This window comes from Bufo bufo, chromosome 5 (genome assembly GCF_905171765.1).
Source record: "Bufo bufo chromosome 5, aBufBuf1.1, whole genome shotgun sequence".
Lineage (NCBI taxonomy): Eukaryota > Metazoa > Chordata > Amphibia > Anura > Bufonidae > Bufo > Bufo bufo.
The window spans coordinates 353,116,926-353,129,944 of NC_053393.1; positions in this window are offsets into that span (position 1 = coordinate 353,116,926).

Here is a 13,019-nt window from a genome sequence, read left to right on the forward strand (position 1 = left end):
GAGAATGGGTTAAGGAAAAGATAAAGGTCTGAGCGGGGGCTGGGATGGATGGGGTGCCGTAAGGGGGAATGCTAGTTTAGAGAACCAGGACTTAGGTTTCCTGGATCATTTGTGAGGGATGGGTGAGGTTTGCCGGTTGGCTTTTTTTTTTTTTTCCATTGTCCCCCTCCTCTACCCCCGTTGTGCCATCCTTTTCCTTCTCCTGTTTCAGTGTTCCTGACCCTTCTATAATACTGGGGGCCTGCCATACTTTGGGAATGGATAGGATTATGAACAAAAAAACATGAGAATCATCTCATGGAATATTAGGGGGTTGAGTAGGGGTTCAAAGAGAGTTGCAGTCTTTGATGTAATACATAGATCTCTCCCCGCAATAGTCTGTCTACAGGAAACACATCTGACAAATGAGACTAGGGATGGGATAGGTAGACCATGGATGCAATATGCTTTCCACTCAGTGTATTCAGCATACGCGAGAGGAGTAAGCATATTAATACACCGGGACATAGATATAAAAATAGTGAAAGTAACTATAGATAAGGAGGGCTGTTATGTCCAGTTGGACTGTATACTGGAAGGCAGAGCGTGGTTAATAGCAAGTGTGTATATACCGCCACCCTTTAAAATCGACGTCCTATTAAAAATTTATGATATTGCACTTAAGGCAGGGGATAAATTACTGTTGGTGGTTGGAGATTTCAATAATGTTATGGATGTAAGAATAGATAGATGTAAATTGGGGAATAATCAGGGTCCCTGCATGGGATCCAAATTAAAAAATATCACTAAAGAGATGGGTTGGATTGACATTTGGAGGGTTATGCACCCTAATTCACGGAAATACTCATGCTTTTCAAAGACTCACAGAAGTCTATCACGGATTGATTTAGTTTTCACAAATGAGAAAGGCTCACTGGAAATTGTAGGGGTGAAATATGGGCAACGGGGTGTTTCGGACCACAATCCAATCAATATAAATATTAAAACACAAAAAATGAAAAAAAAGAGGGATGAACATAAGTATAGGATGGATAAATACGATCGATACACACGATAAGATCTTGCGAGAGATAAGAGAGTTCTTCGGGATGAACGATGGATCAATGACAGTTAATATAGTATGGGAGGCTGCCAAGGCCTTTATTAGAGGGATTATTACAAAGTATACAGTGTTATATAAGAGAGGAATAAGGGAGAAAATAACAATATTGGAAGGCGAGGCAGAAAAAAATGAAAAAAATTACATTGCAAACCCTACAGATCAAAATTATACTTCTTGGATAGAGAAGGCCTCGGAACTAAAGGATGAATTGTTCTTATTGGCAGAACAACAAAAAGAAAACCATGTAAGGGATAACTATATCTATGCACATATCCCTGGGAAAAAATTTGCGGCCTTGATAGCGACCCAAACAAAAAAGAATAAGTATATCCATTGTATAATGGATGAAACGGGACATAAAAATACTGAGCCAACAGCCAAAATAGAGTTACTCCAAAAATATTTTGCTGATATATACAGAAGTAAGATAAATAAAAATTCAGAGCAAATACAACAGTTTTTGGATGAAATTACTATTTCGAGGTTAACAATAGATCAATGTAAGTCCCTGGAAGCTCGCTTAACCCCTTTAGAAGTGAAGGAGATGTTAAATGGGATAACAAAGAACAAGGCCCCAGGCATAGATGGCATCCTGTTTGAGGTGTATGTTCAATATAAAGAAATATTAATTTCGAAACTGCTTAGAGTCTGGGAGTCAGCGAAGCAGGTGGGAAATCTGCCAGACTCTATGCGAGAAGCCTTGATCACACTTATCTTAAAGCCAGGTAAGGACCCGGCCCTGATGGATTCGTATCGTCCTATTTCTCTGATCACCACAGACAATAAAATATTAGCCAAGATTTTGGCAAATAGACTTCGGAGTGTGATCTCGGTGCTTGTTCATGAGGACCAATCGGGATTCATGTTGGGCAAAACTACCACAGAGAATATTATGAGATATTTTGTGAATACCCAGTTTGAACCCACAAATTGCGGAGAACGGTTGATTGTAACTATAGATGCCTCAAAGGCTTTTGACACGATGTTCAACACAATTAAGAAAATGGGATTCGGGGATCGCTTTGTTACATGGGTAAAACTATTGTATACGGAAATCTCTGCTAGGGTGATAGTAAATGGAGAACACTCAGGTCGCATACCAATTGGCAGAGGGGTTAGACAGGGATGTTCCCTCTCCCCTCTGCTTTTTGCTATAGCTATTGAACCGCTTGCAGACATGATTAGACAGGATCCGGGAATTGTAGGGTTCAGATATCGCACCCACGAGGAAAAAATTGCTTTATATGCGGACGATATCATGTTATTTGTGGGTTCACACAGATCACTAAATAGGATATTTCAGGTATTTGAGCAATTTGGTAAACATGCGGGACTCAGTATAAACTGGTCTAAATCGGCGTGTATCCTGATTGACCCTCTGAACGAATTTAGACCGGGACAGTTGGAAATTAAGAAGATTAATGAACCCGTTAAATATTTGGGAATTCAGATTACTCCGGATCCCAATGACTATGTTCGATTAAACGTGATTCCGAAAATCCAGGAAATTAAGAAGAAAATAGATGTATGGAAAAGATTGTACATGTCGATGGCAGGACATATTTCACTGGTTAAGATGTGCGTATTACCCGCCTTGAACTATACCCTGTGGAATACACCAGTGATAATCCCCAAAAGATACTTTAAAATAATAGCCAGCTTATTAACTGATTTAATATGGCTGGGGAAAAAACCGAGGATAAAGGCACAGATACTGAGTATCACGGAGAGGGAGGGTGGACTATCCGTACCAGATTTGGAACTTTATTTTAGTGCAGGGATTACAAAAAATATGATAACATAACTCAAAGTTACAAAAATTTCATAGCAGGGATAAATAAAAGACTGGAGAAATGTAATATCTTTCAAGTTATGGAAAGAGGTATTCTGGAACAACAGGGATGTAAATATAGACCTTTGATTCTGTTGATGGCCAAGAGCTGGGAGACGGTAAAAGAACTATGGTCCCAAACTGGGCTCTATGCAGACAATATTGGCCTCACAGAATTAAAGTTAATTGATCAGAAGATCTGGTGGAAATACGGAATATACAAATTGGGACAGGTATGGGAGGTGGGGGATATAATACCTTATGAAGAGTTAAAAAGGAAATACCAACTGAAAAATATAGGGTCGAGGTTCTATTACTTACAACTAAAACATGCACTGTACAAGACGATAGGGAAAGGCACACAAATAACTACTTTGCCACAGCCTTTGGAGAATATTACTGAGTTAACACCTGGCAAGAAATAGATTTCAAGAATATACCAATGGTTGTCGCATCAAAAGAATAACAGAAGAGCAGTTGATAACCTGATCCATAAATGGCAGGGCATTCTGGAACCTGTGCGGGAAGACTTTTGGGATTCAGCTATACAGGCAAAGACTAGGGTTTCAAGGAATTTCTCCTATAGAATAATTCAATTTAATATACTGTATCGTCTCTACTACTCTCCTAAAAAGTTAATGAAGTACTATAGAACTAAAGTCTTTACTTGTCAAAAGTGTGGAGAGATAGGAGTGGACGATATACATATATTATGGACATGCATAAAAATCCAAAACTATTGGGCAAAGATAATTAAAAAAAATAGAGGAATACCATCAGTTTACAGTGCCCAGACATTTTGAGGAATGCATCTTAGGAGTGTTGGATGGTGTGGAAGTGCCCCAACACAGGGAAATTGCAACTAAATTACTGTTCCAAGCCAGGAAATGAATAGTTGGGCATTGGGGGGGGGAGTGAGGCCCCTACAGTTAAAGAATGGGAGAACCGCACAAGGATGTTGCTAGCCAGTGAGGAGTTCCACTTGACCGGGTTTAAGAAAAAACATAGATTTTCCAGGCTGTGGCAGAAATGGCTAAATAAAAACTGAGGGTTGGTAGGGGGGAGGGGCAATGGAGGGAGGATGGTAATATTTTTTTTTTTCTTCTTCTCTCTTCCTTTTTTTTTTTTTTTCTCTTCCGTTATTAGCAACCGATACCGTGCGCTAAATACCGTGTAATAGGCCGCTGCGGACAATTAAATTATTCGCACCACATCTCCTGTGTAAAGTGCGCGCATCCCCAAAATACAGTCCTGATCAAAAGTTTAAGACCACTTGAAAAATGGCAAAAAATCATATTTTACATTGTTGGATCTTAACAAGGTTCCAAGTAAAGCTTCAACATGCAATAATAAGAAATAAGAGTGAGACAAAACATTTTTTGAGCATTCAATTAATTGAAAATAACGATTAAACTGAAACAGGCTGTTTTTCAGCTGATCCAAATTTTAGGACCACATGCCTTTAAAAGGCCAAATCTGTGCAAAGATGTGTATTCATTGTCATTTTCTGTCAGGTAGTCACACGTTGTGATGGCAAAGGCAAAAAAACTCTCCCTTTTTGAACGTGGTCGGGTTGTTGAACTGCATAAGCAGGGTCTCTCACAGCACGCCATCGCTCATGAGGTGGGAATTTCTTAAATGATCCTGAGGGTTATTGAACAAAAAAGTCAAGTGGAAGACCCCAAAAAAATTCATCAGCACTGAGCCGGAGGATCCAATTGGCTGTCAGTCAAGACACTGGACGATCTTCGACCCAAATTAAGGCCCTTACTGATGCTGACTGCAGCCCCATAACCATCAGACGGCATCTGAGACTGAAGGGCTTCAAAAACAAAAAACGTCTTCAAAGACCTCGTCTCCTTGAACGCCACAGAACTGCTCGTTTGAACTTTGCAAGAGAGCACCAAACATGGGAGGTTCAAAGGTGGAAGAAAGTTTTATTCTCTGATGAGAAATTTAACCTTTATGGTCCTGATGGTTTCCAACGTTACTGGCATGACAAGCAGTTCCCACCTGAGATGTTTTCTACGCGCCACAGTGGAGGGGGCGCCATAATGGTCTGGGGTGCTTTTTCCTTCAGTGGAACAATGGAGCTTCAGGAAGTGCAGGGGCGTCAAACGGCCGCTAGCTATGTCCAGATGTTGCAGAGAGCATTCCTCATGACTGAGGGCCCTCGTCTGTGTGGTAACGAATGGGTTTTTCAACAGGACAACGCTACAGTACACAATGCCCGCAGGACAAGGGACTTCTTCCAGGAGAATAACATCACTCTTTTGGCCCATCCTGCGTGTTCCCCTGATCTAAATCCAATTGAGAACCTTTGGGGATGGATGGCAAGGGAAGTTTACAAAAATGGACAACAGTTCCAGACAGTAGAATGCCTTCGTGCGGCCGTCTTCACCACTTGGAGAAATGTTCCCACTCACCTCATGGAAACGCTTGCATCAAGCATGCCGAAACTAATTTTTGAAGTGATAAACAATAACGGCGGAGCTACTCATTACTGAGTTCATGTTTCGAAGTTGGATTTCTGTTTTGGGGGGGTTTCGTTTTTTTTTGGAGGTGTGGTCCTAAACTTTTTGCCATTTTTCAAGTGGTCTTAAACTTTTGATCAGGACTGTATCAGTGACATCCAGTGCACTTTTTCCATAGACAGTGTCCGCTGCGAACAGTTAAATTATCCGTGCCACATCTCCTGTTTAAAGTGTGCGCATCCCTAAAATATCAGTGACATCCAGTGTACCTTGCTGCTGGACAGTTAAGGCTACCTTCACACTGGCGTTTTGGTTTCTGTTTGTGAGATCCGTTCAGGGATTTCACAAGCGGTCCAAAATGGATCAGTTTTGCTGTTAATGCATTCTGAATTGATAAGGATCTGCTCAGAATGCATCAGTTTGGCTCAGTTTGGCTCTGTCCCGCCTCCATTCCGCTTTGGAGGCGGACACCAAAACGCTGCTTACGAGGAAATGTTGCCATTTAGGCTTGTGGACACTGAGGCCTTCTGCAGCCTGATGTCGGTGGCCGTCCAGCATTAAGCAGTCCCAAGACGCCACTATTTTTTAAGGTGTGCCATGCCCACCTTACACCAACATGTGTCCTGTAACATCACACGTGCCCTGACCAACGCAGTTTCTGGGAAGGTCCACTTAACCACTGACACATGGAGAAGTGCATTCAGTCAGGGACGCTACATTTCCCTGACGGCACACTGGGTGAATGTTGTGGAGGCCGGGAGCGAGTCGTACCCTGGGATGGCACAGGTGCTACCGACGCCAAGGATTGTGGGCCCTACGTCGATCAGGGATTCCGCCAGCACCTACGTTAGTGGCTCCAAACCTCACTCCTCCTCCTCCACTTCCACCTCTGATTTATCCGCGTGCAGCTCCAGTCAGTCATCAGTCGATAGCTGGAAGCAGTGTAGCACAGCAGTGGGGAAGCGGCAACAGGCCGTGCTGAAGATGATATGCTTAGGGGACAAACAGCACACCGGCCGCCACAGAGCTGTGGCAGGGGATAAGAGACCAGACAGAGCTGTGCCTATCGCCACTCAACCTACAACCAGGCATGGTTGTGTCTGATAATGGCCGTATCTTGGTGGCGGCTTTAGAGCTCGGCAACCTGACACATCCCATGCCTAGCCCATGTGTTCAATGTGTTCAACCTTGTGGTTTAGCGGTTTCTCAAAACTTACCCCAATTTGCCTGAGCTACTGGTGAAGGTGCGCCGCGTGTGTGCACATTTCCACAAGTCATCAACAGCTTCAGCCGGTCTGTCAACGCTGCAGCAGCGCTTGAAGTTGCCAGCTCACCAGCTGTTGTGTGACGTGAGCACGTGCTGGGAATCCACGTTCCACATGTTGGCCAGGCTTTGTGAGCAGCAGAGGGCAGTAGTAGAATACCAGCTGCAACATGGTTGTCGTCTTTCCAGTCAGCTTCCGCTTTTCACAAGCGAGGAGTGGGCATGGATGTCTGACCTCTGTGAGGTTTTAAGAAACTTTGAGGAATCAACACAGATAGTGAGCGGCGATAACGCTATTATCAGCGTAACCATCCCACTTCTGTGTCTACTCAAACGCTTGCTGCTCACAATTAAGGACGACGCTTTGCATGTGGAAGAGGTGGAAATGGGGGAAGACATTACACAGGGTGATAGCCGGACCACCCTCAGTTCATCTTCTCAGCGTGAATTGGACGATTAAGAGGAGGAGGAGCAGGAGAAGGTTGCCTCCGCTACAGAGGGTAGTACCCATGGAAGTTTAATTCCATCTGTTCAGTGTGGGTGGGCAGAAGAGAAGGAAGAGGATGAGGAGATTGAGAGTGATCCTCCTGATGACGACAGCGAAGTCTTGCCTGTTGGTACTCTTCAATACGGAAAAGTGGGGGGAGAGAGAAAATGTCCCCTGGGGGGAGTGGTAGTTTCCCCCAGCGGGCAGTCTCTCCCCACAAAACAAAGAAAACAGAGGGTAAGCGCCACTCCCAGAAAATTCAGAAAGGTGCTATACGTGTCAGCATTGTAGGATGGTAAAGTGGAAGCTGGTGGAATGTGTGAGCGCTAATCCACACGTGGACACAGAAAGCAATAGTGGTATTGAGGAGAGGGGTACTGTTCCCTCAATAATCATAAAGGCACTAATGCACCCTAAGTAGGTACTTAAATATTTAATGGATCATGGAAAACAAAATCCGCTGTTATTAAAATTATAATATAAATGAAATGGCATAAAACCACAATAAATATAAGTGCACTCACTTCACTGGGGGGTAGTCATCAGGATAAGCACAAAACACCTGTGACGTAGAACCCCCCGGCCAAGATCGCCTGCACCTACTCCTGAGGAAGGGGAATTGCAGTCCCCGAAATGAGTCGAGCCAGATTTGGTCCTAATAAAGTGATTGATTTAAAGCCCTGTGATTCTACACGTGATCTTGGCCGGGAGGGTTCTATGTCACAGGTATTTTGTGCTTATCCTGATGACTACCCCCCAGAGAAGTGAGTGCACTTATATTTATTGTGGTTTTATGCCATTTCATTTATATTATAATTTTAATAACAGTGGATCTGGTTTTCCATGATTCATTCAATATTTAAGTACCTACTTAGGGTTCATTAGTGCCTTTATGATTATTGAGGGAACAGTACCCCTCTCCTCAATACCACTATTGCTTTCTGTGTCCACGTGTGGATTAGCGCTCAAACATTCCACCAGCTTCCACTTTACCATCCTACAATGCTGACACCCCCCCTGCACCCTCATTCTGATGCGCGGCCTAGTGTCACAAGGAGGGAAAATTTTTGGAAGATGGTGAAGGAGTACATAGCAGACCGTGTCAGCGTCCTCAATGATCCCTCAGTGCCTTACAACAACTGGGTGTCCAAGCTGGACACGTGGCACGAACTGGCGCTCTATGCCTAGGTTTTGTCTGAGTGGGTATTCAGTGCTGGTGGTGGCATTATAAATTGTAACAGATAAGCGTATCCGCCTGTCAACTGAAAATGCTGACAGGTTGACTCTTATAAAAATGAACAAGGCCTGGATTGGCCGTGACTTCTCGACTCCACCAGAGGAAAGCTGATGAACATAAAGGCACTTTAAATGTGTTGTTTATAATGTACTTAATACACTGTATTCCCATGCACCCCTTCCACCACAAACAAGGGTATATGGTTGAATCTTCTTTTTCTCATCCTCCTACTCCTCTTCCAGCATATCAACACATGCTTATTCGTCGCATATAATGCCCTCGCATATAATGTTTTACAGGGTCAGCTCACCAGCAGGCCCTCGCATATAATTTTTGAGAGGGTCAGCTCACCAGCAGGCTTTCGCATATAATGTTTTACAGGGTCAGCTCACCAGCAGGCCCTCGCATATAATTTTTTAGAGGGTCAGCTCACCAGCAGGCCCTCACATATAATGTTTTACAGGGTCAGCTCACCAGCAGGCCCTCGCATATAATTTTTTAGAGGGTCAGCTACCAGCAGGCCCTCGCATATAATGATTTACAGGGTCAGCTCACCAGCAGGCCTTCACCTACAATCTATTACAGGGTCAGTTCACCTGAAGGCCCTCACATATAATGTTTTAGAGGGTCAGCTCACCAGCAGGCCTGCACCTAAAATCATTTACAGCGTCAGCTCAACAGCAGGCTCGCACCTAAAATCTTTTACAGGGTCAGCTCACCAGCAGGCCTGGATCTAAAATATTTTACAGGGTCAGCTCACCAGCAGGCCCGCACCTCAAAACTTTTACAGGGTCAGCTCACATGCAGGTCCGCACCTAAAATCTTTCACAGGATCAGCTCACCTTCAGGCCTGGACTTAAAATCTTTTACAGGGTGAGCTCACCTGAAGGCCCTCGCATATAATGTTTTAGAGGGTCAACTCACCAGCAGGCCTGCACCTAAAGTATTTTACAGGGTCAGCTCACCAGCAGGCCCTCATATATAATTTTTTATAGGGTCAGCTCACCAGCAGCCCCTCACATATAATTTTTTATGGGGTCAGCTGTCACGGATGGTGTAGCAGGAAACAATAAGTAACAAATAAAGATCCGACTGAATTGATCCCAAACTAAGGAACAAAAGGGTAAGCCCTATAAATGCCCTAGAGCTCTCCCTCACTGCTCAGCCCATGCAAAGATCTCAATGATAGAAAGTTGCATGTCCACGTACCTTAGACTGAGTGACACCTGCAAACCCTATAATAGTGAGGGGACACGACCACCGGCACCCTGCACTCAATACGGAGGGAGTCAGGGTCACCTAGAATCAAGCCAACAGGAAGACACAAATACAGAAATAGACTTATCTTGAGGAACCAGCAGTAGCAACTTCAAGCAGTGAAACCAATCCAGGAAGTAGTATAAACCGCAAAGTGAAGCAGTATGGGAGGAGATATATAGGGAGGCAATCACTGCTAATAGATGACAGCTGGGAGAGGGAGAAGAGATGTCAAAGCGAAAGCAAAACAAAAGAACATCATGCAGGAGGTACTGAAGAACGTCTATCAGAACTTCTCAGAGATCTGGCGGTGACATCAGCTCACCAGCAGACCCTCGCATATAATTTTTTACAGGGTCAGCTCACCAGCAGGCCTTAACCTACAATCTTTTACAGGTTCAGCTCACCTGCAGGCCCGCACCTAAAATCTTTTACAGGGTCAGATCACCTACAAGCCTTCACCTAATTATACCTAATAGTTAATTTGCATGCTACCTTGCTTAGATGTGGTAGCCGTAGCTATTTCTCAGGCTCCCTCTCCGGAATCGAACTCTGATACCCGTAGTCACCATCGTTTGCGCTAACAATAGCATCGAAAGTTGAGAGGCCAGACATGCAAATGGATCGTCGCCGTCACGGGGACATGCGATCGACCCCAGGTTATCTAGAGTCACCGAAGCGACAGCAGGCCGGGGTCAACCTGCATTACTGAATTAGTGAATTCTCAAGGACAGAGTAGGAAAGGTACAGGGGAGATCTTTAGGAACTTTTACTCCTCATTATATATATCTAAGACCTCCTGTTTAGAGGAAGAGATAGTGGAATTTCTGGAAGGGATTGATCTGCCCAAATTATCGCTGGAGGCTAGGGAAATGTTAGATGCCCCATTAAGCTTGGAAGAATTAGAAGAAGCATTGAACACCATGGCAAACGATAAGGCTCCAGGTACCAATGGTCTTCCGATCGAGATATACAAAAAGTTTTGTGGGGTGTTGCTCCCTGAGTTAATAAAGGTTTTTCAGCACTCCCTAGAGTTGGGCTCTCTCCCTCAATCAATGCAGAAAGCACTCATTGTGGTAATACCTAAACCAGGGAAAGATCCCAAATTGCCAGATTCATATAGGCCTATTTTGTTGCTTGCGGCAGATGTTAAGATACTGGCAGGGCCCTTCCGATGAGACTATCCAAAGTGATATTGTCCATAATACACTCAGATCAGACTGGATTTATGCCCCAAAAATCCACGTCTATTAACATATGTAGAGTCTTCACCAGTCTGCAGTTTGGGGTGTACTATAGGGGATATAGGGCAATCCTAACACTTGACACCACTAAGGCATTCGACAGTGTGGAATGGAGATATTTGTGGTGTAGGTTACGCGCAATGGGCTTTGGTCAGTGTTTTATTAAATGGGTGCAAACATTGTATTCAGATCCAATAAAACGCATTAGAGCTAATGAGAGGGTATCTTCATTCTTCAGGCTTACTAGAGGGACCCGGCAGGGATGTCCACTGTCCCTCTTACTATTTGCAATAGCGATTGAACCAATTGCGGCAGCAATACGTAGTTCTCCAGTAATAAAGGGCTTCCAATACGGATCGGTCCTGTCACGACTGTGACTGATCCAGACAGGTCTGGGAGGAGACGGTCGCAGCGACTTGCTACTCGCGATAGCTTGTGATTTTGCTCCGTGGTTCAGGGTATGTCATCTGGGTTTTGCCTTGTGAACCTTTTTGTCCTGACTGGGAGTTTGTAGGCATCCTTCTCAGGTGAGTCCTGTCTGCCACTCCCAGCTACTATATTAGTTTCACTTTCACTTGCAGTCATTGCCAGATATAGTCCTTACTTCCAGTTCTATTCTGACCTTTGAAGGAGATCGTTTGATGGTGTTGCTGTGGAGCTCTTGTCCGGCGTGGACTGTCGTGATTGGGATCGCCTTCTCTGCTCTGATATAGTTTGTTTGTTGCTGTCTTCCCCTGCTGTTCTCCTAGACATGAGTGATGGTGACTAGTGCTCCCATCGGCCTTTCCCCACTCTAGGCTTGTTAGGGTGACTGAGGGTTTAGGCATACTGCTCGCCGCACGGGTTCACACCCCGTCTAGGGTATCAGGGCAGACAGGTGCCAGCTTAGGGTTAGTCAGGGGTGGCCATACTATTCCCATCCGTAGATAAGGGTCCCCCTTCCCCTCCGTCTGGTGCGACACGACTGCTGCTGGGGTAGCGGTCGTGACAGTATATCTGGCCTTTTTTTTAAAAAAAAGGGACATTTCTTATTTTTATTTTTTTTGCTTGCTGTTTTGCTTTGTATTTTTCTGTTCCACTATGGATCCGTTTACGGTTTTGGCAAAACAATTACAGGGATTATCCCTTGAAGTGGCAGGATTAAAAGCAACAGTGCTGCAGCAGCAGCAGCCATCCTTGGGTTCCACCGTTGCTACGGGAAACCAAGGTACTCCTGAGCCAAAAGTGGCTTTACCTGATAGGTTCTCAGGAGGGAGAGACCAATTTGTAACCTTCAGAGAAGCTTGCAAATTGTTCTTCAGGTTACGCCCTAGATCCTCCGGCGGTGAGGAACAACGGGTGGGTATTGTAATTTCTCTCCTGCAAGGAGATCCGCAGGCTTGGGCTTTCTCCCTACCATCAGACTCTCTGGCCTTACGATCAGTGGAGGAGTTTTTTGAAGCCCTGGGTCTCGTATATGATGACCCGGACAGGGTCTCACTGGCTGAGTCTAAGCTACGTAGACTTCGGCAAGAGAACCGGTCTGCTGAACTATATTGTTCCGAATTCCGTAGGTGGGCTACTGATACGTTATGGAACGACTCGGCCCTTAGGAGTCAGTTCTGCCAGGGGTTGTCTGAAAAATTAAAAGACGCGCTGGCGGTATACGAGGTCTCTGGGTCTCTGGAGGCTGCTATGTCTCTGTCCATAAGAATCGACAGACGACTCAGGGAGAGACTATTAAATTTTACGGAGGCCTCTATAGGGCAGGGATCGGTTTGTTATGATCCAGTCGAACCAATGCAAATAGGGGGCGCCACTAGACGGGTGAATACTCCTAAGTTCCGCTGTAGGTCAGAGGATTGTTTTTGTTGTGAGGGGAGGGGTCATTTTGTAAAGGTTTGTCCCTCAGAACCCAAGAGACCACAAACAAAGGAGCCGCCTGGAAAACTAGAGTCCCCAGATTGTGCGGAGGATAACAGTCTGGGCGTATTCGTTTCCTCCATACGCATGTCTCAGTTTTTGTTGTCCGCTACCGTTGAGGCGGGCAATAAGACTGAGATCTGTTCCGTCTTTTTGGACAGTGGGGCGGGGGTCAACTTGGTGGATTCACGGTTTGCTCAGGCTCTGGGTTTTACTCCAGA